The sequence below is a fragment of the Lissotriton helveticus genome, chromosome 6 (assembly GCF_964261635.1).
Source record: "Lissotriton helveticus chromosome 6, aLisHel1.1, whole genome shotgun sequence".
Lineage (NCBI taxonomy): Eukaryota > Metazoa > Chordata > Amphibia > Caudata > Salamandridae > Lissotriton > Lissotriton helveticus.
In genome coordinates, this window is record NC_136067.1 from 2,088,268,801 (window position 1) to 2,088,293,854 (window position 25,054).

General features: G+C 44.8%; 1 long non-coding RNA gene across 1 annotated transcript in view; it reads right to left on the reverse strand.

The window, feature by feature from the left end:
- Positions 1-6,505: 6,505 nt before the first annotated feature.
- The window catches only part of LOC144762056 (uncharacterized), a 100,114-nt gene continuing 81,565 nt past the window's right edge, over positions 6,506-25,054 (reverse strand). Inside the window, exon 3 of the long non-coding RNA XR_013596032.1 lies at positions 6,506-7,118. This is a non-coding gene — a long non-coding RNA (uncharacterized LOC144762056). The remainder of the gene's footprint in view (positions 7,119-25,054) is intronic.

The following is a 25,054-nucleotide window of genomic DNA, read 5'->3' on the forward strand; positions in this document are numbered from 1 at the left end:
TATTTCCAAAGACAAAACCTCTCTTGTGCTAGATATGCTTGTGGACTGTAGACGAGATACAGATAGAGAAGGACTACTAGATGACATAACCAGACCAGGCGCCCTAGAGATTATCTGGGCTGCCTATGTGAAATTCACCTTAAAAACCTTGAGCCTGGACTGTTCTGGTTGGACCCCTGGCAGATTCCTAGACACGGTTCAGTAATATTGCAACTAGATATTGAGAAATGATGACATGAAAATGCTTGGCATCGCCTGTGAGTTTTTTATAGCTTGTTTTTTACATTCAAATGAGATCTACTAATTGAGGATTTGCTAAATTAGATCACTTCTCAGCAGAAGAAGGTCCTGTCCATCAGATTTAGGCTTGGTACACTTTCACTGCCCACTTTACCTTTAAATGGACATGTGATTGGTCCAGCTCTCATCCTTGGCGTGTAATAGCTCGCCTGAAAATGTGGAACATCTCTTGTTCTTTTGTTGATTTTACCATAACATAAGATCTAAATGGATTGCTCCCTTTGGCCACCCTATGGGAATGTCAAGGCAGATGGAGGCATTGAAGAAGATATGAAAAACAGGGGGAGCATTAGCTATCTTTTTGCAATTGTTAGAAATGACCGCATTTCGACACATTTCTAGATGTTATTTCACCAACCATGGCCAAGAGTTTAATGTGTGAAATGGTTTGGAAATCTACCCCAGAAGGGTTTTCCAGCAGTTGGGGTGCTGTCCGCTCCTCTAAGTCCTTTGATGTTTGCCCTGGGAGTTCCTCTATGTCTATCTCTACCCACCATGTGTGGCCCATTGAAAGAAGTGGATATTACCCACACACCAGCTGTTACACGTCACACGGCACACAGAGGCTTTACAAGTTTAAAATTCACGCACAAGATATTTTAGTCTTTGCTGTGGCTGGTTTTGTCCTATTAAACTCGTATGTGAGAATCAAAATGTTATATTTAATCTAAAGAGTATTAACTGTGTGCCCTATAAAGCCAATGAACTCGCACCAAAGTGTATCTGGATCGTCTGTTACCCCTTCGCTGGCCCCAGTTGCCCCCCCCGCCCCGCTCTTGGACTCATGGACTTTGGGGTTGATTTTGCCCGGTTCTTTGTCAAATAGTACTGGGGCCTGGATTGAGCAGTCGTGTATCACCCTTGTGGTTACTTTTAGGAATCTCGGTTTTCCACTTAATTCCCTTATTTGGACAATTTCGGGTGTACATTCCAAACTACATAAGGATGAGTGGGTTACTTTTATTTAGGGATACAATGTTGTTTTTCCTCAGGAGACAAGGTCACAAGAGGATGTTGCCCTCGATGGGTATATTGCATATACCCTTGCTGCCTCTCCATCTGATGGGGCCGAGTACAGGGTGGCTTGGATGCAAGGGTTAAAAATATCCCCATTACGGTTGAGCGATGTGTTTATGCAAGCCTTCGAGTCAAGGTGGGGTTCCAGACACATTAGCTTTATAATACAGTTTTTAGGTTGAGCATTCGAGACCTCTTTAATTTAGTATATTCTTATTATATACTTATATGTCTATGTACTTTGTGGGCTCTGGAGATCAGCCCTAGGACTTGTCTGTTTCTGCGTAGGGACTTTTTTTGTCTGTTTAACTGCCTCTAGTTAACTGTCTTGATAGAAAACGATCAGCAGAGGTCAGTAAAACACCAGAATTACTTTCTGCTGAGGGATTTTTTTTAATTTTTCTGTTTAACTGCTTCTATTTAACTTTCTTGATAGGAAATGACCAGCAGAGGTCAGTAAAATACCAGGATCACTTTAGCATTCTCTAGATTCCAGTCCATAGAAATTGTCTTCCACAAGTACCCGTAGACCAAAATAATTTTTTTTAAATCTTGTATTTTCAGTGATATGACCGCAAAGACCTTGATTTTATACTAAAAACAGAGCTTTCAACTATACCATTTCCAGCTGAAAGGCAATCTTTCTCTCCATGTGTTTCCATACCTGGCATGACACGCACTTTGGTGCTTACTTTCCCTCCATGTTAAAAGAACAGTAGAAGTTTCAGCACCCAGGCCAATGTGCTGCATAGCTAAATACATATAAAGCCCCAAAGGCGAAACCGATTGCCTTGGACCGGGATGTCCCAGTTCATGTCTCTGCCATTAGTCGCACCTACTTTGGAAGGGGGGGTCTGAAATAGATTATATCTTCACCACTCGGAGTCTCCACCCCCTGTTAGCTGATGGAAGGGTGATTTCCACACTTTGAATGACCATAACCCCCTAGCCCTCTCTATTGCCATTGGAAACAAGAAGACTAGTGCGATAGGAGCTAATCAGTTACTGGTCACTAAAGATGCAGGTCGAAGAATAGTTTGGCGCTCTGCCGACATGAATAAAGTGACGGCCCAACTGGTTAGTGACTGTACTGGTCTAATATTGGACTGTCTGTTCGAAGTCGTGGAGCCCTCTATTGTCCTTACCCACTTCAGTGCCCTGGCTACTCATATATGAAGTCCTTGTCCAAGCCACCTCGAAACACCCTTGGGAAGGAGAAGTCATGGTTTGATAGGTCTAGTAGGGTTACAAGGGATAGGTTGCACCTTGCACTAAAGTCCATCCTGAGGGACCAGGGATTTATTAGTGCTTGTGGGAAGGACTACAAAGTTGCCCTAAAATCAAGAAAGGCTGATATGCGGGTTGAAAAGTGGGAAACCTTAGAGGTTGCTTTTCATGCTAGGGGCACCCAACTAAATTGGAAGACAGTTAGGGCATTCTTTATCCCGGGGGCGCCCCCGCCTGACGTAGCAACTTCTCATATCAGCCCGATATATGGAACAAGCATTTTAGTAACATATATTTATCCAATGCCAGCTGTGAGGTAGACGGGCTGCTTGATGTACCCTTGCCATTGAGCATTATCGTGACTAATAAAGAGGTTCTTAAATCTATTCAAAATAGCCATGTCAAAAAGACCCCTGGACCACATGGGGTCCCCATGGACCTATAAGACAAATATGGAATTTTGGTCACCATTACATGCCTATGTCTTTAACTCTGTGTCTAAGGCAGGCATTCCTGAATCTTGGTGCAAATTAGTTATTGCTCCAGTTTTGAAGAAGGGCAGCTTGGTTGACCCTGCATGCTATCAACCCATCATCCTCCTTGAAGCAGTCACAAAAATAATTGGGCGCATAGTACTGGATCACTTGTTAGACTGGACATCATGAAATGACATAATTTCCCCATTGCAGTATGGGTTCAAGACAGGCCTTGGAACTACTGTGCACTCCCTTAATCTTCAGCTGCTAGTAGCTAAATATAAGGATGCCATGGGTTCTTCCCTTCAACTGGCCTTCTTGGATTTATCAAGCGCGTTTTTAGTTCGTTAACCGGTCAAAACTGTGGGTCATTTTAACATCTTCATGCCTGGAGGCGGATCTTGTTGCATTTTTACGATATCTCTATTGGGACTTGAAATCATCAGTTAGATATGGCAACAATGGTGAGTGCACACAAATCTTCTCAGGTAATTGTGGGGTCAGGCAGGGGTGTGTGCTTTCCCTGATCCTATACCTGCTCTACATTAATTAGTTTGAATCTATTGTAGTAAATGTGAGGGCTCATGAGAAGTAGTAAGTAAGCCCATGCCGGCTCTCCTTTACGCGGAGGGCGCTGTGCTACTGGCCAGGACTGCAAATGGCTTGAAGCAGTTGATTACGTTCCTTGTTGTTTTTTTGGAGAAGCTAGGTCTGCAGACTAATCTGTCAAAGACACACATAATGGTATGTGGACCCCATAACATCCAAAAATTTGTGTTTGTCGGAATTCCATCGCTAGAGTGAGCCAGTTTCCTTATTTGGGGTGATGTACGTTAAGGTTGTTCATGGTCACCGTGTGTTTTGAGTAGAGTAAGCCGGTATTCTTGTGCGGTTAGGTCTGTCTTCTCTCTAGTTACTACCCTGGGGGGCAAACCTATTTTAGACATTTTCAGGATGAAGTGTCTTCCTTGCCTCATATATGGTTCAGGGATATGAGGACACAGGGACATCATAAGGGCACAAGTGGAAGAGAACAGAGTCTGTTGACTCCACGTGGGGATTCCGCCGTCTACCTCCCATTTTATAGTCCATCAGGAGTTTGGACTAGAATATGTCAAAGATCATATACGTCTTGCTCCCTTTTTACTATGGTGCTCCTTTTGGCTATATTAAGAGGCTGACGTTAGCCATCTTTTTATCTATGACTGCCTCTCCTGTCGCCATGGTCCTAGCATCCCTGGAGCTCAGATGTATTAGAGAGACCACCTTTGCCCTAGGCTTCCCCATGTCTTTGACAACCCTAGAAGCATCACCAAGGAGGGTAAAGGGTGGATAGAGTATTGCTTCCTCTCCCATAGAAAGGCCTGTGTAGAGAGGGAGGAAGTAGTGAAACCATCTGTCAGAGATTTCTGCCATGTCCCAACAGGGGACGCTATTTGCTCCCTTCATTCGTCTTGTACAGAATTCCTTGGAAAGGGTGCTATTAACGCTCTTTTGAACCTGCACTATCAGATGATTTCTGTGCTTCCCTCAGGGACAATTTAACATAACATAACATCTGTATTTGTAAAGCGTACGTTCACCCAGAGGTCTCTTGGCGCTGAATAGCAGATGTTCATTGTTACCCACCTCAATGGTACTCATTTTATCGACCTCAGATGGATGAAAGGCTGAGTGGACCCGCCGGGATTTGAACCTGTGACCATGAGGTCGAGCACAGGCCCCTGCAATGGATTTGCATCTGCTGACATTTTACAACACCCTCGTGATGAGACCTCACCGTAGTCGCTGTTGCACCTAGTATTGTTTTGTACGTTTTATGGCCCCTTGTTCAAAAGGTGATCCCACTATTATGAAATCCAAACATCAGGAGGTGGACAGCTGTGCTACTTTTTCTACAGCAACTCGGATGACAATTGGTATGCAAAGCAGCTGGTTCTTGTTAAAGAACACTCTACGGTTGCGAAAGACAATGCTGTTTTAATAATGGTATTTATTTGTTACTCTTATTCATTTTAATATGTTGTTGGTACACATACACTTGGTACTTGATGTATTTACTGTTTTATGGGTCTTAGCATTTTTACATTGATATCAGATGCACTTTATTTAATTGCCACAATTGTATATTGTGCCCGTTGATGTCTTTTTTTATGATCCATTGCTATGTGATCGAATGAAGAGATATTGAATTGTGTTACCTGGTTAGTTTTGGACATATCAGCCTTGGAAAGAAGACACTCACTGTTATCCATCGCCCTATGTATATCTCTTGGCTCCTCGGAGGCTTTTTCAACCCACAGGCGAATACTCCCCAGATCCAAAACTGAGGTTTTAGTAGACTCTTTGTGATTTATTTAACCAACCAGAACAGTCAACTTGGTTTTGTTTTCAAGCTGTCTGACTACTGAGGGCCTGATTCAGATTTCAGTGGATGTGAAATCTAAATGCCATAAGGTATTATGGGATTCATATTTTGGCGGACGGCATGTCCGTCACCTATGTGATAGAGTATCCCATCTGCCAAGATCCAAATCAGTTCCTATGATTCTTTTTTACTTTTTCCCGCCCTATTTTTGTCATTTCTAATATCCAACTGAGGTTTTGAATGAATCATTTTACAACGTTTTGTCTAGTATTGAATTTTTATTGAGATATTTTTTTAATGTTGTTAATATACTTTCATGGTGTGAACTCAGCAAAATAAAGCTGATGTTGATGACATGCAAAACAGATACTAATACTTGCATACTGTTTGCTGTATCCAGCTTTTTGCAGAAGGCATGATGTATAAGCTTACAATTAATCAAGTCCTGGTGTTATATTGAATGCAAAGGGTGTAGATATTTTTATGGAGTTTATTTTTAATGTCGTGAATGATATGATTTCTGTGATTCTAATGTATTTTTTTAGCATTTATGAAGCAAAATTATGTTTTTAGCTGAAGTATATTTTCAAGACTTTATACCTTTAAATTGTGGCATACATTTTGTATTTACTTACATTAATGGGCCAATGAACCAGAGCAAACAATTAAGTAAAGGTTTTTGGCTCCCACAGGGTTTGTCCATTAAAACCTGACTGTTTACTTTAGTGTGATGTACAGTAATAAAAGCTCTGTGCAGTGCAAACAAGAATGACACCCCACTATGGTAAAGCATTAAGATTTTATTGCGTATTTGAAGTTTCAACATTGGTTTAATCAATTACAGAACTACAAGCAAGGCATTCTACCTTTTCTCTGAAACAGTAACACAGTGTACAAGACAAGGATACAGATGGAAGACAGACAGAAGGGAAAGTAACACAACACCTGGATCAAAATCTTCCCATATCCCCTGCCCTCATCCAAGGGACAGTGTCACGGGGAGCTCTACCCTCATCCAAGGGTCAGTGTCAAGGGGAGCTCTGCCCTCATCCAAGGGACAGTGTCAAGGGGAGCTCTGCCCTCATCCAAGGGACAGTGTCAATGGCAGCTCTGCCCTCATCCAAGGGACAGTGTCAAGGGGAGCTCTGCCCTCATCCAAGGGACAGTGTCAAGGGGAGCTCTGCCCTCATCCAAGGGACAGTGTCAATGGGAGCTCTGCCCTCATCCAAGGGACAGTGTCAAGGGGGTCCGCTGGTATTGTTAAAAGTAAATCAGGCTTTGTGTCTGGCTCAACAAATACTCTTATCAGACACTCATGATGTGCTGCGGCCTCCGTATGATCCCTAAAGAGCCCCCACCGCTGAGCAAGCTAGATGGTATTGTCAGAGCTGGGCTATGCAAATCTATCTCCAGAAGACATGGGATTGATCTTATCCAGACACGTGTCTGTCTGCCACAAGTAATCTGCAATGTACAGGGAGTTACTGAATGCTTTGGGTTCACACAGGGCTGTCTAATATTCTGTCTAAAGGGGTATGATCAGAAAGACGCAGAGGTGTCAGCGAAGCACATCCTTCCCTCATCGAAGGGTCCTTCATGCAGTGGACTCTGGAAAGGATTCTTGATGTCGGTCACAGGAGAGCAAGATCTGTCCGGCGCCTCCAGTGACAAGCGCAGGCGGAGTCGGCGCTTGTCATTGTTAGGGGGTGGTGGAGGAGCAGATTAACCAACTGAGGAAAAAATGAAGAATAAAATCAATACAATTATGAAGCTGTAAAGATATAGACAAGCTAACAACCCAACCCTCCAGTGCACACCGCCATGGTCTCCGGTCCTGACGAAAGCCTGGCAATTACCATTTAAAGGCTGAAACATGTAAACCTGACCTTCTAAACCTTGGATGCACTTGAACAATTTACTCAATCACCGCATCCACCTTAACCTTTTAACCTGGCCTTACTCTCCACCTAATTAAAATTTTCTTGGTCAGCAGTAAGCCCATTTTAATCTCACCTCATGCACCAGCACTTGTCACCCAAAAAACCCTGCTCCGCTGCAATCAGGCATCGTAACACACCGGAGAGGCACTCGGCCTCTCTGCTGGGGGCCCAATGATGAAGTATGTCACCAAGTAGGTTGGTGAGTGAGGGCCCTTTTAACAAACATGAGTGATTCCATTTAATAAGCTGAAGTGGGGGCTGAGAAAAAAGTGGGGTCCCAAAACGTGTTTTCCCCATGTTAATTTCCATAGGACGTTCTGACAAGTCTACAGCCCGAACCACTGAACGGAATTACACCCAACTTGGCAAAATTGTAGGGACCGTTACACAGAAGTGCCTTTGCTATATTTGGTGAAAATCCCTCCAGTAGTTCCTGAGAAAATCAAAAGAGAAAAAAAATATATATATCTATAGCAGCTTACGTGTAAGCTTACTGTAAGCTTACCTTTCCGAGCACGAGCTGCATTCTGATTGGCTGCCAATGTCTGTCAACACTCCAAACCAGAAAGTGTTGGCAGCTATCTTGTGCCTCGGTAGACTGAGGCACAGGAAAGCAGAAAAACAAACGTGTAGAACTCAAAAAGGGGGCAGGGTAGAAGCCCCCTAACCCCCTGGGCCTGCTCAGGGGGTCCCACAAGGACCCCCCAGGCCCAGAAGTGTTGACAGCCATCTTGGGACCAATATACATTATAGCACCTCATTAAAAAGCATTGCAGTTAATAGAAGGTTTTAGGACTTTAGTTACATTATAAATCATTTGTTGATGGTACCATACTCATTTTAGGAATTGTGGTGTGTTCTAAGGTGATTTTACCATGTGAAAAAGCCTTCTGCTGGGATATCATGAATCATGTTTGAAAGAAAACTATTATCTCATGCTTTTCCCACAGTGGTTTTGAAGGGGATCTGTAAGCTAAACTGAAAGCATATTTAATTCTGTAAATTCACATTATCTTTCTCAGTCATGTGAGAATGAAGTCTGACATTCTCAGTAAAACATGTACATCCAACAAGGACAGAGACTGTCAGTTGATTCCTTTGTGTTCTACTGCAGCTTCCCAGAGTGTTCTAATGAAAAACTAGAGCGCTAACAGTCTTACTTATGACAAAAGTATGGCACACCAGAAGCCATCTTGATTGGAATGAAGTGGTAACTCTAAAAACATTTAATTTAAAAAGGAACAATATGAGGATATATTTTGCCATAGAAAGTATGATTAGTGCTGCAGAAAGAAAAATTAGGGCACATTTTGAGTGAGTTCTCAAATCCTATTCTATTTCATTAAACATTTCGACATGCAGTCTCCCAAGATGGCCACCAGTGACAAAAGAGCCCAAATGTAGCCCAAATATCACCCAGATGTAGCCCACGTATAGCCCAATGACTGAATGTCCCAGAGTATTCGAAAGAACAACTAGAGCGCTAATAATCTTACTTATGACAAAAGTATGGCACACCAGAAGCCTTCTTGATTGGAATGAAGTGGTAAGTCTGAAAACATTTAATTTAAAAAGGAACAAAATGAGGGGGTTCATTTTGCCATAGAAAGTATGATTAGTGCTTCAGAAAGAAAAATTAAAGCACATTTTGAGTGACTTCTCAAATCCTCTTCTATTTCATTAAAAAAATTCTGACATGCAGACTGAAACATGCACTTTGAATACCAGCAGCAGACTTCCCTGGTGAGCAGTAGCTTTACTACAGTGATATAATGAGCAACTTGAGTGCTAACATTCAGAATGTATGGCAAATGTGTGACACATCTGAATGCCTTCTTGATGGAACCAAAGTAAGCAAGCATTGAAAATGCAATAGATCTCGCCCTCGTTTAAGTTAAAGCCATTCTGTTTGTAATGAGGTGGCTTTTTAGCTTTGCATTTAATAGTGTTTTTCAAACTTTCATGTAAATAACATGCATATGTATGTATATATGTATATGTATGCATGCATTTATATTTGTATTTATATAGATATGCAGATTATATATGTTTATATATGTATGTATATATATATTCACTGAAAAAACCATGGGTTATAGACCATATATAGTTAGGAATTAGCATTTACAAAACCTTATTTTACTCACACAAAACCATTGAAATTCCATATATAGTTAGTTGCACTAACTATATATCGCGCACCCGCAATCCACTGCTGATGATGTCACATATTACATCATTCATGACATGGTCAGTGACATCACTGATGACATCACTGATGACATCTCAAATGACATCACTGATGACATCACTGATGACATCATCCAGTGACTGTGGGTTTCTGTAAAGTTTAAATATGTTTTACATATTGAAGAATGAGTAGATGTATAAGTGTCTGGATGAAGGATTTAGTAGGTGCGTGACTGACTGTATGAGTGAGTGATTAAATGTGTCTCACTGAGTGCATGGGTTAGTGACTAAACTGTCTTAATTTGTGCATCATTATGTCTGTTGTTCTGTAAACTGCTGCATGTGTTGATCAGTAGCTATATGAGTAACTATATGGGTTATTGATTGATTGTCCAAGTATTTGTATGGGAGACTGAGTGTGTGTGTGGCTGGCTGGGAGATGTGTGACTCTGTGCAGATCAATGTGTTCTTGTATCAATGATTGTATAAGAGAGTAAGAATGTGTTAGTATATGTTTGAAAATGTAAGGTACTCTATGTTTAACTGTATAGATTAGAAAATGGAAGTGTGATTGATTCTTTACAAGACTGACTAGGTGTGTGAGTAACTCCATGGATGAGTGGCAGAGTGTGAGTGTCTGTATAGGTGTATGAGTGCATATGATAGTGTTGTAAAGATGAGTGATTGTATGTATGAATGATTGTATGGGTGAATGAGTGAATGTGTGTGTAGACGTAGGAATCAGTGAGTGCGTATGTAGTAACTAGTATTGGTGTGTCAATGGTTTAAAAAATTATATTCTGTATTTAACACTGGGTGTAACAGAGGTTACATTAAAGTGTGAGGAGATGCATTGTATTGTCACATGAATGATATCATCAGTGATGTGACCATTGATGTCAAATGAGATGTCATCAGTGATGTCATCAGTGATGTCATTTGAGATGTCATCAGTGATGTCATCAGTGATGTCATTTGAGATGTTATCAGTGATGTCATTTGAGATGTCACCAGTGATGTCATCAATGATGTCATTTGAGATGTCATCAGTGATGTCATTTGAGATGTCATCAGTGATGTCATCAGTGATGTCACTGACCATGTCATGAATGATGTAATATGTGACATCATCAGCAGTGGATTGCGGGTGCGCGATATATAGTTAGTGCAACTAACTATAAATGGAATCTCAATGGTTTTGTGTGAGTAAAATAAGGTTTTGTAAATGCTAATTCCTAACTATATATGGTCTATAACCTATGGTTTTTTCAGTGAATTTCAATGTTTTTTTTTAGCAAATATCAAAAGCTTTAAAATGTCAAGTACGTGGTAGGTAAAAACATTTTCGTGTTTATGCACGCTGATCTGTTTTGAACGCTGCCCCCCCTCCCCCCCCTCTTTTCTTTTAGGAGTATTCTCTCTTTGCAGATAGTGAAGGGTAGGTAACGCAGGCCTTTGCCCCCGTTGTAATCCGTCGTGCCTGCTTCCCTCTCCATTTGATTGATTGTTATCCAAGCATTTACTGTTTTGGAATTGGTTCTCTTTGGTTCATTCTCTATTTACAAACAAGCACAGAGTCGCAATACTCTGTTTAGTCTTTGCAGATAGTGAAAAATCGTTAGAAAAAAGAAAAGGAATCAATCAAAATCAGTAGGCCACTAATGGGATCTCTTTTTGACCTCGCTAAAATAGAAACATTAGGAACAACCCCTCATAAGAAATATGAAACTAGTGAGAGGAACTGAGCTCGACGCCATGATGGCTGCAAGACCGCTCGGCTCCGCCGCCCACCCCGCCCAAAATAACGACAAACCCTATGCAAATATTATAAATATATACAACACACCAGCAAAGTAACAGGGTAAAACGTTTTATTAAATAACTATTTACATGGCAGCCTGCTGCAACATCGATCCAAATGCATGCCGCCGTTCCCGGGATTTCTCCCCGACTACTCTGCGGCCTACGAGATGGAGAGGCCGGGGCGTTGACTAGGCGGGGTCTCCGGCCGCAACCACAGCGCCAACGATCGCTGCTGACGGAGGGGAGCCTTGCCGGTGAGACCACTGATCTGAAGAACCGCTGCCTGCTGTGCCTCCCTGAGCCGCTTGACGGAGGGCCCGAGGGGCGGTGTGGTGGCGCGGACTCGGAGGGGGCGCTTGGCTCCTGCCCCCTCCCCAAGTCTTGTTGCCCTGGTGTGGCCTGAGATCGCCCCCGACATAGGCGGCCGGCTCCCGGGGTCAGGCGGAACTTTTTGCCTTTTGGTGACTCTTCCATTCTGGACCTTGTCCCACAATCCGTTTGACCTGAAGACACGTCCTGCGGTGCCCTGGTCCGACCATCACATATACCTGCGCCAGGAGACGGCGTGGGGTGCACTGGAAGGGAGAGGCGGCGCGAACGAGCCTCCCCCACCTCCCCAGGTGGAGGTTTCTCAGCTGCACCCCAGCGCTTCACTTGGCCAGCTGAATTGCGCCCGCTCTTGCGGCACAGTGCCTTGCTCGGCCAGCTGAGTTGCGCCTGCTCTTGCTATTACAGCGTCTCACCCGCCATCCGGCTGAATTGCACCCACTCTTGCGGTACAGCGACAGGCGGCTGCCACGGAGCTCACGAAATGGCGGTCGGCTCCACAGACTTGGGCCTGGCCTGCAAGGATGGCTCTGGGCAACCCTGTAACTCGGACGCTTGACTGCTAGGGCATGGGCCCCATTCCCAAAAGCGTCCCCTCAGCCTTGAAGATACTACAAGAGTCACCGGGGCCCCCGACTCCCGCAGACTTCCTGTGGGGAGCGACTGCCATGATTGCTCGCGGAATGGCCACGACGTAGCCACGGGGTGCTCTCATGCTGACGCCAGCTTCAGTCTGATACATCCAGAAACACTGTAGACTACCAATTCGATCAGTTCCAGTGGAGCCCCAACTTGACCCGGTAGAGAAGAACTTGCCCTCCCCTCTTTGACTGATGGTTCTTGTTGCCTGTCCCTTCTGTTGTCATTTAACTGAACTTTTTGGACTGCTGAAAGGGGTTCTGTTCCGACCGCTGGTTGGTGGAGACATTTTGACTATATTCTGGACCTGCCCGGCCTCGCCCAAAATGGCGTCGGTATAAATGAGACTCGCAACTCCTTGATGTGTACTGGTTGCTCAGCCTTGATATCACGAGATATGTATGCAGTTTTGGAGCACATGGCGGGCGGGGACGGGTACTGATTGAACATTTGCACATCCCTATTGATATTAAGTTCTGATGTATTATTCATTACTGTACTATTGAAAGTTCGAATTAACGTTACTCATGGTACTTGCCCGCAAATGTATATCTGGATAATTTCATTGTAACTGGTCCTGTCGTACTTTCATTATAAAATTAACGTCCACCGATTCGGCAACTGTTAGACACCTTAATTCCTGCAACCTAATGGCCCGCCCGTTACGTTTTTCTACAGTGTAAAGGTCCCCTCATCATATACGATTCCAGTTTGCTACGTGACCGGCCCACGTGGTTGTAGGCCCGTATTTGTATAGTGACATTTTTGCAAAAAAGAGTTTTCGAAGGCAGTATGGAATCAGCGTCATAACAATCGTCTAGGTTGGTAGGATTTTAGAATAATGGCTGTATTCCCAAACAATAGAAGACAGATAATGCAGACCCTTTGCCTGAATTTTGGATTGATTGAAATTTGTATCCGTCACACCTGCCCTTTTTCCAGAATTGTTAGAAAATGGTCGACCGTAGCTTAAGGTATCTGCCGAATGTAAGGTGTGGTATTTTGTCCCATAAAATAAGACTAATTGAGAAACAAATACACGAAGAGGGATCTCGAATTTAGAGACAAACAAAATGAAACATTTTTTGGCATCATAAGAAGGGGAGGATATGTTACACAGAAAAATAATGCGAAAGGGATAGCCAAGATCTGTTGTATCACACGTTCCTGCAGCTAGTCTGATACATGGTAAGTAGAAGCTTTTTCGTGTTTGCGCGCGCTGACATCCTCTGAATGCTGTATCCCCCCCCTTTCTTTTCTCCTCTGTAGGTTACATCGGAGTTCCGACTGAAGAATGGAGTGGACATGGACCGCACCGTGCTCCATGTAGGGAAAGACATAGACAAGCGCTGTGAGATATTGCATGGAGTGCAGACCATCACTGTGAACGTGAAAAATTGTATGGTGTGACTGTGCGTACATGCCCTGATTGTATGGTATGAATGTGTATGTATTCCATATGCCTGGCCGATAAACGTTCTGTTTGCGCAACTGCCGCGTTAGAAAACAACATTGTGACGCGTCGCGTAACCGCGACGTATCGCGTTGTCGCGTAATGCGTCATATGACGCGCCGCGTTAGCGCACCCGGAAGTGCTCCGGTGCGCGAGGCGCGAACCGCAGCTTCCCGGAAGCGATCCGGGGCGCGGCGCGGAGCGCGTAACGTAAGCATAACAGGTCATGTGACTTGTTAATAAAACTTTTCATTGGTTCATTTCACTTTTGGGTTCCTAATGATGTAAGGCTAGGTCATGTGACCTAAAAATAACACTTTTCATTGGTTTAGAACTATTTTTTGTCCCAAATGATGAAAACCCCTCCTTATTTCCTCACTCTGACTTTCATCTTTGTGAGAGGAAGACCTTTTTTCATCACTTAGCAATGGCAAGTGTTGTAGCTTCAGCTGGTGCATCCCCACCACCACCACCACCTCTTAGGAAGAGAGTACCACCTCCTCAGGTGGTGGTTGAGCAAGAGGTGCCCCCCCCCCACCTTCTTGTTGCCTGATTCGGCCAGCTCAATCGATCGAGCATGAGACTCTGTTGTGATCTGAAGAACCGCTGCCTGCGGTGCCTCCCAGAACCGCTTGACGGAGGCCCCCGAGGGGCGGTGTGGTGGCGCGGACTGGGAGGGGGCGCTTGGCTCCTGCCCCCTCCCCAAGTCTCGCTCGGCCAGCTGAGTTGCGCCCACTCTTGCGGCCTACGACATGGAGAGGCCGGGGCGTTGACTAGGCGGGGCCTCCGGCCGCAACCACAGCGCCAACGATCGCTGCTGACGGAGGGGAGCCTTGCCGGTGAGAGCCACTGATCTGAAGAACCGCTGCCTGCGGTGCCTCCCTGAACCGCTTGACGGAGGCCCCCGAGGGGCGGTGTGGTGGCACGGACTGGGAGGGGGCGCTTGGCTCCTGCACCCTCCCCAAGTCTCGCTCGGCCAGCTGAGTTGCGCCCACTCTTGCGGCCTACGACATGGAGAGGCCGGGGCGTTGACTAGGCGGGCCCTCCGGCCGCAACCACAGCGCCAACGATCGCTGCTGACGGAGGGGAGCCTTGCCGGTGAGAGCCACTGATCTGAAGAACTGCTGCCTGCGGTGCCTCCCTAAACCGCTTGACGGAGGCCCCCGAGGGGCGGTGTGGTGGCGCGGACTGGGAGGGGACGCTTGGCTCCTGCCCCCTTCCCAAGTCTCGCTCGGCCAGCTGAGTTGCGCCCACTCTTGCGGCCTACGACATGGAGAGGCCGAGGCGTTGACTAGGCGGGGCCTCCGGCCGCAACCACAGCGCCAACGATCGCTGCTGACGGAGGGGAGCCTTGCCGGTGAGAGCCACTGATCTGAAGAACCGCTGCCTGCGGTGCCTCCCTGAACCGCTTGACGGAGGCCCCCGAGGGGCGGTGTGGTGGCGCGGACTGGGAGGGGGCGCTTGGCTCCTGCCCCCTCCCCAAGTCTTGTTGCCCTGGTGTGGCCTGAGATCGCCCCCGACATAGGCGGCCGGCTCCCGGGGTCCGGCGGAACTTTTTGCCTTTTGGTGACTCTTCCTGGTCAGATTTTCAACATACTACTCTTCAACATTTTTCATAAATGTAACAATGTGAGACTCACTAGGAGAACGGCCGTTTATATTTCCTTTCAAAATGCTGCCAACAATATTTTCTTAATGGAAGACACCATCTTGTAGCATAAAGGGCTGCGTCAAGGGTGGTATTGCCCAGAATGTCTTGTTTTCTAGTGCTCGTAATGCCGAAGCCAGAACTGCCGAAAGGGATTCTGGTCCTGCCGCTACTTATTGGAGACATTGAACTATACTCTGGACCTGCCTGGCCTCGACCAAAATGACGCCAGTATGGGAGCGACTTGCAACTCCTTATGACGTTCTAGTTACTTAGCCTTGACGTTATGGGGGATGTATGCGGTCTTTGTGCACATTGCGGGCGGGGAAGGGTACTGACTGGGAATACGGACAACCCTATTGATGTCGATTTTTCATTATTGATTATTGTATTAATAAAGCTTCGAAGTAATGTTACCCATGATACTCGCCCATGGTATGCGTATGGACGATTGTATTGTAACTGATCCTGTTATACTTTCAATTAAAAAATCAACCTTCACTGATCCTGCAACCGTTTGTCACGTTTAGTTTTTTCAATTAAATGGCTCGCTTGTTACATACTCCTATACCCCTGGCTTTTGAAAGACACCATCTTGTAGAATAAAGGGCTGCGTCAAGGGTGGTATTGCCCAGAATGTCTTGTTTTCTAGTGCTCGTAATGACGAAGCCAGAACTGCCGAAAGGGATTCTGGTCCTGCCGCTACTTATTGGAGACATTGAACTATACTCTGGACCTGCCTGGCCTCGACCAAAATGGCGCCAGTATGGGAGCGACTTGCAACTCCTTATGACGTTCTAGTTACTTAGCCTTGACGTTATGGGGAATGTATGCGGTCACATGGCGGGCGGGGAAGGGTACTGACTGGGAATACGGACAACCCTATTGATGTCGATTTTTCATTATTGATTATTGTATTAATAAAGCTTCGAAGTAATGTTACCCATGATACTCGCCCATGGTGTGCGTATGGACGATTTTATTGTAACTGATCCTGTTATACTTTCAATTAAAAAATCAACCTTCACTGATCCTGCAACCGTTTGTCACGTTTAGTTTTTTCAATTAAATGGCTCGCTTGTTACATACTCCTATACCCCTGGCTTTTGAAAGACACCATCTTGTTAGGTCGAGCAGACGTACTCTCAATGCGTGAGCATTGAGAGTGTCTGTCTCGACGACTATTGTTGCCCGTTAATGGGAATGTGGACACCAAAGTGTCACGAGCGTTTCCCTCGCAGTTTTCAACGCGGGAGCGCCCGTCTGACCCGCGCATGCGCAGAGTAACTCACAGCCATTTTTTTTTTTTTTTTAGCCCCGAACCGAATCAGGTATCAGCGCGCTTTACATATAGGCAGCCCTCACCCCCCACCCCTCTGCATGCACACACAGGCGAGCGCATGCACACGCAGGCACACACATACAGGCACACGGCACAGACACTCGCTCACACACACCCCCCTCCCCCACAGTCACACACACGCACTCCAGACACATACACACACGCACGCACACACACATACACAGCCCGCCCCCCGCACTCGCGCACACATGCTCCCCCCCCCCACTCGCGCGCGCGCGCACACATGCTCCCCCCCCGCCCCGCTCAGCAACCCACTCACCGGCTTCATTCGTGCGGCGGCTCTCCTCAGCTGCAGGGCCCGGCAGCAGGACTCTTCTTCCCTCCTTCGGCACCGGGGCGCAGGGTAGGCTCCTGCCAGCTCCGGTGCTCCAAACGCGGCTCCCATCGCAGCTCTTCCGTTGGAGGCGGGGTAGGCTCCCGCCCTCCTACTTCCTGTTTCCTGTTGTCGCGCCGGCCTGCCTGACTTCCTGGTCGCAGGCCGGCATAGTGACGGCGGTGATTTGCGGTACTTATTAATTTAGTTATTTATGCATTTTTATATAGCGCGGACTTTACCCGAAGGCGGGATTTATTTCTTTATGTATTTTTTTAATTGTATTTGATTTTCAGAGCTTATTGCAACTACCCAGAAAGGGCTTTTGGGATGCTTGCTTGTCCCTCATTTCATTTGCAGTATCCTGCATCTCGAGCGGCCACTGCTTCTAAACCAGCTAGTCATCATGGAATGGTATTATACATTGTGTATGACTGTTTTACCATTTCAAGATGACCTACACATTGCCTCTAAACATGGTATCTTTGTTAGAAATGTAAAACAATTCACTATGTACAGTATCATTTCAAAGACACTGACCGCTGTTATTTTCAATTTGATTTTGATTGCATGCATTTGAATGCCGCAATTAGGCTGCGGCATGTTTTTTTAAAATACTTTATTCTTTCAATTTATCTTGCATATGATAGTTAAGTTTATGCATGACTTTTATTGTGGGTGGGTAAACCAGTGAAAGCAAACATGAGTCAGTGTATGGATGAATGGAGGCATAAGTGCATGGATAAGTGACAGAGTGCATATATCGCAACTTATGTAGTAACTATACACACCAGTGACTGAAGAGGCGTTCATAGGCTAGACCTATTGACATTGGCAATGCTTTTTTTTCCCACTGGATCTCTTTCAGAAATATTTCTTCCCATTAATGTGTGTTTGATTTTAGGTAAGACTTTTTCTCTGCTTATTAATCCCACAGACCGGGACAGAACTGTGGGAAGAGAACACATAATTACGTCTTTGCCTGGCCACTTTCCTTCTGCAACGCTTTTTTTTGTAAAATATTCTTTACTTTTGTGGCCGTAAAACATTTTCTTATACTGCGAATCCACCTTGTATTTTGGCAGGACATATTCACAAGAAAATGTTTTATTTTACTTTTATGCTCTAAAATGCTGTCACTACATCGCTTGGTAAACGTAGGTGCGTTTAATATTCTATCTTCTCCTACAATTTACAGCTTGGTTATCGTTTGCAGGGAAGTAGTCTTTATGGTTTTGTCTTCTGTACAATCAGAAATCAGATTTAGGATTTTTGTTCAACTTGTCAAGTTACACCTGTGTCTTGCAATTATATTTATCCTGCAAACCTAAAATGTATATTGATTGTTTTGCGTTGCCTTTGACCCGCTGTAAAGCTTTTTGTTTAGAATGTGTTTAGAATGTGTGGTAACTTGCCCTTTAAGTGTGGTGCATCGATGGAAATGTTAGATGCGTCACTAGAACCTTTGGAAGGAACCTGGCAACAGGCAGAGTGAGAAGCTCTGGACTTACTGCTGGCTGTGCCTCCCGGTGGGTGCTAATAAACCTAAGTTTTAACCTAAACCATGTGTCTACCTCATTTCATCAGTATTCTTTATGCTGCCACTGCAAAAGGCATAACAAGAAAGTGTGAGCTGTCACGCAAATGCTTCTGTATAGTAAGCTTTTGGAAATCCTAAAACTTCAAAGATCACAGTCTACTGCAGTGGCGGTTGGTGAACTTTGAAAGTGGTGGCATGTAAGGTAAGCCCAAGTCCTGAATTATACTGTGTGAGGAAGTGGAGAAAGTGAGCACGACAGCCGCAAGGGACGTTCATGGGAAATCTCCGGCTGAGAATAGTTTTTTTTTTTAAATGGAGTAAAGTAGTGCATATTTTACCATAATGTCTGAAATGTATTTATCATAAATCCCCGCAATGTCCTTTCTTTTTGAGGGGCCATGCCTGGGACATACGTGCAGTGCCCATATTGTGGCCCGTGTGTAGTGCAGTGACCCTTCCTCTGCCATGCTTCTCAGTGGCTGGTATTAGCAGACGGGTACAAACGGACATGGGGTATGGTATAGAAGGAGAAAGGATTTATGGGATTGATGCTTGTGTGATTGAAAAGGGTTTAGGAGACAGGGCCACACTCCCTCTTCTGTGTTCCTTCCTTTCCTCTATACCTCTCTTTCTGTATATTCCCATGCATCTCCCTACTATTTAATTCCATTCCTTTTCCTCTTAATTCACATGACTCTCACATCCCTCCATTTTACTTGCCCAGTATGTTTCCTCCCACACCCACTCCCTTGCCTTTACTTGCGATTTTTCCAATCCTTTTTCTTTAAAATTTCAAGTTATCCTACGTCAGCAGTGAATTTTAGTTTAGAATGCAAAAACACAAATGCCAAAATGCAAAGACAAAAATTGTAGCAATTTAATTCCTCGCACCAGATTTGACAAAACTTCAGATCCTTACCTCTGCCTCCCTTCTTTCTGACCTTCAGTACATCCTCTGTATTCCCTTATCCTCCTTGTCCCACTTCATCTCGATCTTTCTCTCCCTTCACTTAGTACCTCTTCCACTCAGTTACTTACCCTTGTCAACAATCCTCTGCCCTTTTCCATTAGATCTCTCACTTTAGTGCTTTCAAATGGCCACGTGTGAGGTGCAATCAGTTCATCTATTCATATTCTGTTTACATTCGGATACTTGTCATTTTCTGTTTACAAATGAATAATGAATACTACAAATACCAGAATGCAAAGGAAAACTAGGTGAATTACGTGCACTCATCAATTGGTAGAACTTCAGCTCTCTGCCCCTCAGCTGTCTGAATCCCTTCTCACCTTACCTCCAATTTTTTCTAACCTTTCTCTTTTTGGGTCTCGCTGGCAATGCATCCGCAAGGATGCATTTGTCCAGCTGGAGACCAATAGCGATCAGTCTGGGGGGAAGGAGGACAAGAGGGTGTACGAGCTTTTTCTCCTGGATTCGTGTGCGCGAACGCGCACGTCGCATCCCGCGCCGTACACATGCGCGTGCAGACAGACACTCGCTCACACACACACCCCCTCCCCCACAGTCACACACGCACTCCAAGACACATACACACACACACGCACGCACACACACATACACAGCCCGCCCCCCCCCGCACGCGCGCACGCACACACATGCTCCCCTCCCCCCCCGCAGCTCAGCAACCCACTCACCGGCTTCCTTCGTGCGGCGGCTCTCCTCAGCTGCAGGGCCCGGCAGCAGGACTCTTCTTCCCTCTTTCGGCACTGGGGCGCAGGGTAGGCTCCTGCCTGCTCCGGTGCTCCAAACACGGCTCCAATCGCGGCTCTTCCGTGGGAGGCGGGGTAGGCTCCCGCCCTCCTACTTCCTGTTTCCGGTTGTCGCGCCGGCCTGCCTGACTTCCTGGTCACAGGCCGGCAGAGTGACGAGGATGTTTGATTTGCGGTATTTATTTATTTAGTTATTTATGCATTTTTATATAGCGCAGACTTTACCAGAAGGCGGTATTTATTTATTCATGTATTTATGCATTTTTATATAGCGTGGACTTTACCCGAAGGCGGTATTTATTTATTCATGTATTTATGCATTTTTATATAGCGCGGACTTTACCCGAAGGCGTTGGAGGCTTCACAACAGGAACAGAAATGAAACATAATGAGAAACATTACAAAAGAACAGGTTGCAAAAACATACGTTACTTACATAAGGTAATAGTGACAATTGTGAGCAAACAAAATACATGAGGTAGTAAAAACTATGAGCAACCAAAAATACATGAGGTAGTAAAGGTAATAGTGACAATCGTGAGCAAACAAAATACTTGAGTAAAAATTGTGAGCAACCAAAATACATGAGGTAGTCAAAAGTGCACAAGAGGAAATGAAAGTGACAAGTGTGCAGTTATAAGAGAAAACAGAGTATGATTAGAGGTATAGTCCTGCAATAAGTGCTAGACACTCAGGCTCAGGAACAAGCGTTACATGGGCAAGGTGGCACTTGTGCAAGTATCAAAGGCAAAGACATGTGAGAGGTAGCAGCCGTGTGTTGCAAGGGCAGAGTGGTGTGTGCATGTTACAAAAGGGCACCGAACACCAGTACATGGAAAATACTGCAAAAAGGCAGACCCTCCAATCACAGGCATACACTGGGAAGGCACTTCCATGGTCATGGAAAGTAGAAATTATCAGTAGTGGGAAGTCTTCCTCACAAATAGCAAGAGGACGTGAATTACTTTTGGAGGTGTCTCTGGAGGAGGAGAACTTTGAGGTCCCTTTTGAAGGCCTGGGAGGAGGCGGTGGTCCGGAGCTTTTTTTTGTCCTCTCGCGGTTTGTAAATACAAAACATATTGCATTACAAATGCTATAGGTATCACATTTGCGAAAGTTAGAACTATTGGCATTGTAAATGACGAAGCTATTAATTTAGCTATTTAAAAAAAAAGAAACCTAAATAAAAACTTTGCCATTTACAATACCAATACCTCAACTTTCCTAATGCGAGACCTATTGCATTGCAAATGCTTGTAGAATAAAGGGCTGCGTCAAGGGTGGTATTGCCCAGAATGTCTTGTTTTCTAGTGCTCGTAATGACGAAGCCAGAACTGCCGAAAGGGATTCTGGTCCTGCCGCTACTTATTGGAGACATTGAACTATACTCTGGACCTGCCTGGCCTCGACCAAAATGGCACCAGTATGGGAGCAACTTGCAACTCCTTATGACGTTCTAGTTACTTATGGGGGATGTATGCGGTCTTTGTGCACATGGCGGGCGGGGAAGGGTACTGACTAGGAATACGGACAACCCTATTGATGTCGATTTTTCATTATTGATTATTGTATTAATAAAGCTTCGAAATAATGTTACCCATGATACTCGCCCATGGTGTGCGTATGGACGATTTTATTGTAACTGATCCTGTTATACTTTCAATTATAAAATCAACCTTCACTGATCCTGCAACCGTTTGTCACGTTTAGTTTTTTCAATTAAATGGCTCGCTTGTTACATACTCCTATACCCCTGGCTTTTGACCCTTTCCTACGCGCGGTCTGTACTACCGCCCTCGGGCGATCTATGTAATGAACAGACTACCATTGCCGAAACACAAGGGAATGCATCTCAGAGAGATAAGTCAAGTACGTGGTAGATAAAAACATTTTCGTGTTTATGCACGCTGATGTGCTTTGAACGCTGTCGATCCCCCCCTCCCCCCCTCATCATTTAGATTACCACCGCCCATTGCACAAAACCGTACCGGGCGCTCCCCACGCGGGGCCCTTTTAAAGCCTCCACATCAAACCTAGGGGGTCAGGGAGGATCTACTATGCCCCCTTATGATCATTTCCCCCTTTGTTTTGGCCTCCTCTTGTCACTCGATTCTACCGAGAGACAAGATGGCGGCCGCTCCGGACTGTTTAGAATGTTGACAGACACCGGAGAGCCAATCAGCTTCGCGAAGTTCCGTTACGCGTCAAGTACGCGAACCGGAGCGCTACCCGGAATTTTGAGATGTCATCAGTGATGTCACTGACCATGTCATGAATGATCTAATATGTGACATCATCAGCAGTGGATTGCGGGTGCGCGAAATATAGTTAGTACAACTAACTATATAGGAGCAATTTCAATGGTTTTGTAGGAGTGAAATGTCCAGCTAACCAGAACACCCCTAAAACTTATAGTTTTTTGAGTGAATTTCAAAGGTTTTTTAAAAGCTAATTCCTAACTATATAAGGCCTGAAACCTATGTTTTTTCAGTGAATATATATATATATATATATATATATATATATATATATATATATATATATATATGGAAATAAAGCTCCTCCTCAGCACACTCTGCGCTCGCAGACACCGCTTCCACGCCAGCAAGTAGAGGGACGGACCAGCAAAGTCAGCAAGATGTTATTTATTCAACAAAACCCACAGAACCAGCGGCGCTTTTCGGGCAAAGGTGCCCTTGTTCACGCTGCAACATAGTCAAAATTTGAATGCTTTTTTATATACTTTTGTTGAAGAATATCACCACCCCCTGGTGGTGACCTCCAGTGTCATGTGTGCAACAAACAGTGTAAACATACTATCGCTGCTAGTCTTTCTTTAACATTGCATATGAAAAGATTATTACTGGTTAAATCCATGTAATTTAAAAGAAGCCCCGAATTACAATCAATAGTAAAACATGTTCAGAGGCTAATGTTTGCCAGTCATCGATATATATATATATATATATTACCTACTGGCGGTCGCCAGTAGGTATATATAGTTAGGATTTTTTCCCTATGGGATTTTTGAAAATTCTATGTCTAATAACTTTGGCGTTTGTGGACGGAATTGGCTGAAATTTTCTGGAAAATGGAACATTTTGTTTCTGAGCAGCCCCTGAAAATTTGGGGGGGGTTCGTCCAGGGGGGGCCGAGAAAAAAGGGGGGTCCCAAAACGTGTTTTTAACATTGAGTTTTCCATAGGGCGGTTAGCCTCACTTTTAGCCCGAACGGCTGAATGGATTTGCACGAAACTTGGCAAAATTGTAGGGACTGGTAGCCCGATGTGCCTTTTGTAGGTCTCAATATATGTGCTGCAGTGGATTTTGAGAAATTAACGTTCAAAAAAAGATATATATCTGTAAGCGCGCTCCGGGCAGCGCCCCGGTTCGCGGACCTTAAGCGTACCAAAACTTCGCGTAGCGAAGCTGATTGGCTCTCCGGTGTCTGTCAACATTCTAAACAGTCCGGAGCGGCCGCCATCTTCTCTCTCGGTAGGATCGAGAGACAAGAGGAGGCCAAAACAAAGGGGGAAATAACCATAAGGGGGCATAGTAGATCCTCGCTGACCCCCTAGGTTTAATGTGGAGGTTTTAAAAGGGTCCCGCGGGGCAAAAAAAAAATAAAAATTTTTTTGTTTTTTTGCGTGGGTAGCGCCCGGTACGCGAACCGGGAAGCGTTCTGGGGAGCGTACTACAATGAAAAATGAATGATAGACTTTTCAAATGCTGTATGTTAATTGATTGTTGGATTTGTTGAATATTTTTTATTTTCTTTATCTTCCCAGGGAGCGACCCGGTACGCGAACCGTTGAGCGCCTCGGTTCGCGGACCTTAAGCGTTCCGGGAGTCCACCATTTTGTGTTTCAGTCGAATTAAGATACAAGATGGAGGGCAAATAATGTTCAGAATGGGTAGAAGGGGGCACGGTAGAGTTATCTTGACCCCCTAGGTTTTCTGAGGGTGGCTGAGGAGGCTTATATGTGCGAAAAAAAAACATTTTTTTAAAAAAAATTCGCGAGGTTAGCTCCCGGTACGCGTACCGGGTAGCGCCCCAGGGAGCGTACTTTGTTGAAAATTAGTGAAAAAAGTTAGAGTAAAATAATAATTGTGAGTGATTAGATGTAGGGTAGCTCTGAGAAGAGCTTTTGGGTTTATGGTACATTTAGGTACTTATAAGTAGGTACCAATGCACATTCTTAAATTCAGAGTGAAAACTCTGTTGCCCTCATCTGAGAAGTGAACTCCATCTCCTCTGTAGATATCTTGCATGTAGTAACGCAAGTTATTGTTGTACAGGGAGCCCATTCCATGGTCTCTCATGTAAGCTGAAACAGATTTGTTTACATGCTTCCTCGACTTCTCAATTTGTGGACAAAATTGGTTTGACCACCTCCATTTTTGTCTTTGGCATATATTTGAATATACCAAGGCAGTCTGAGGAAAAAGTGCCATTAATTGCTCAAAGGTGTCCTTTAAAAGCATTTCCAGACCTACACCAGTCAAAGTGCCCAAATCATTACCTCCACAGTGCACAATTAACAGGTCAGGTTTTGGCAAATGCATAAAGGTTTTCACCAATGGTATCAATTGGTGACATTTTAATCCTCTGTGGCCAAACCACTTAATTTCCACATCTTGTAAATTGAGGTTAGGTAAATTCCTGCTTTCAACGTACCTTTGAGCCCAGTGAATATAACTATGACCAACAATCCAGACA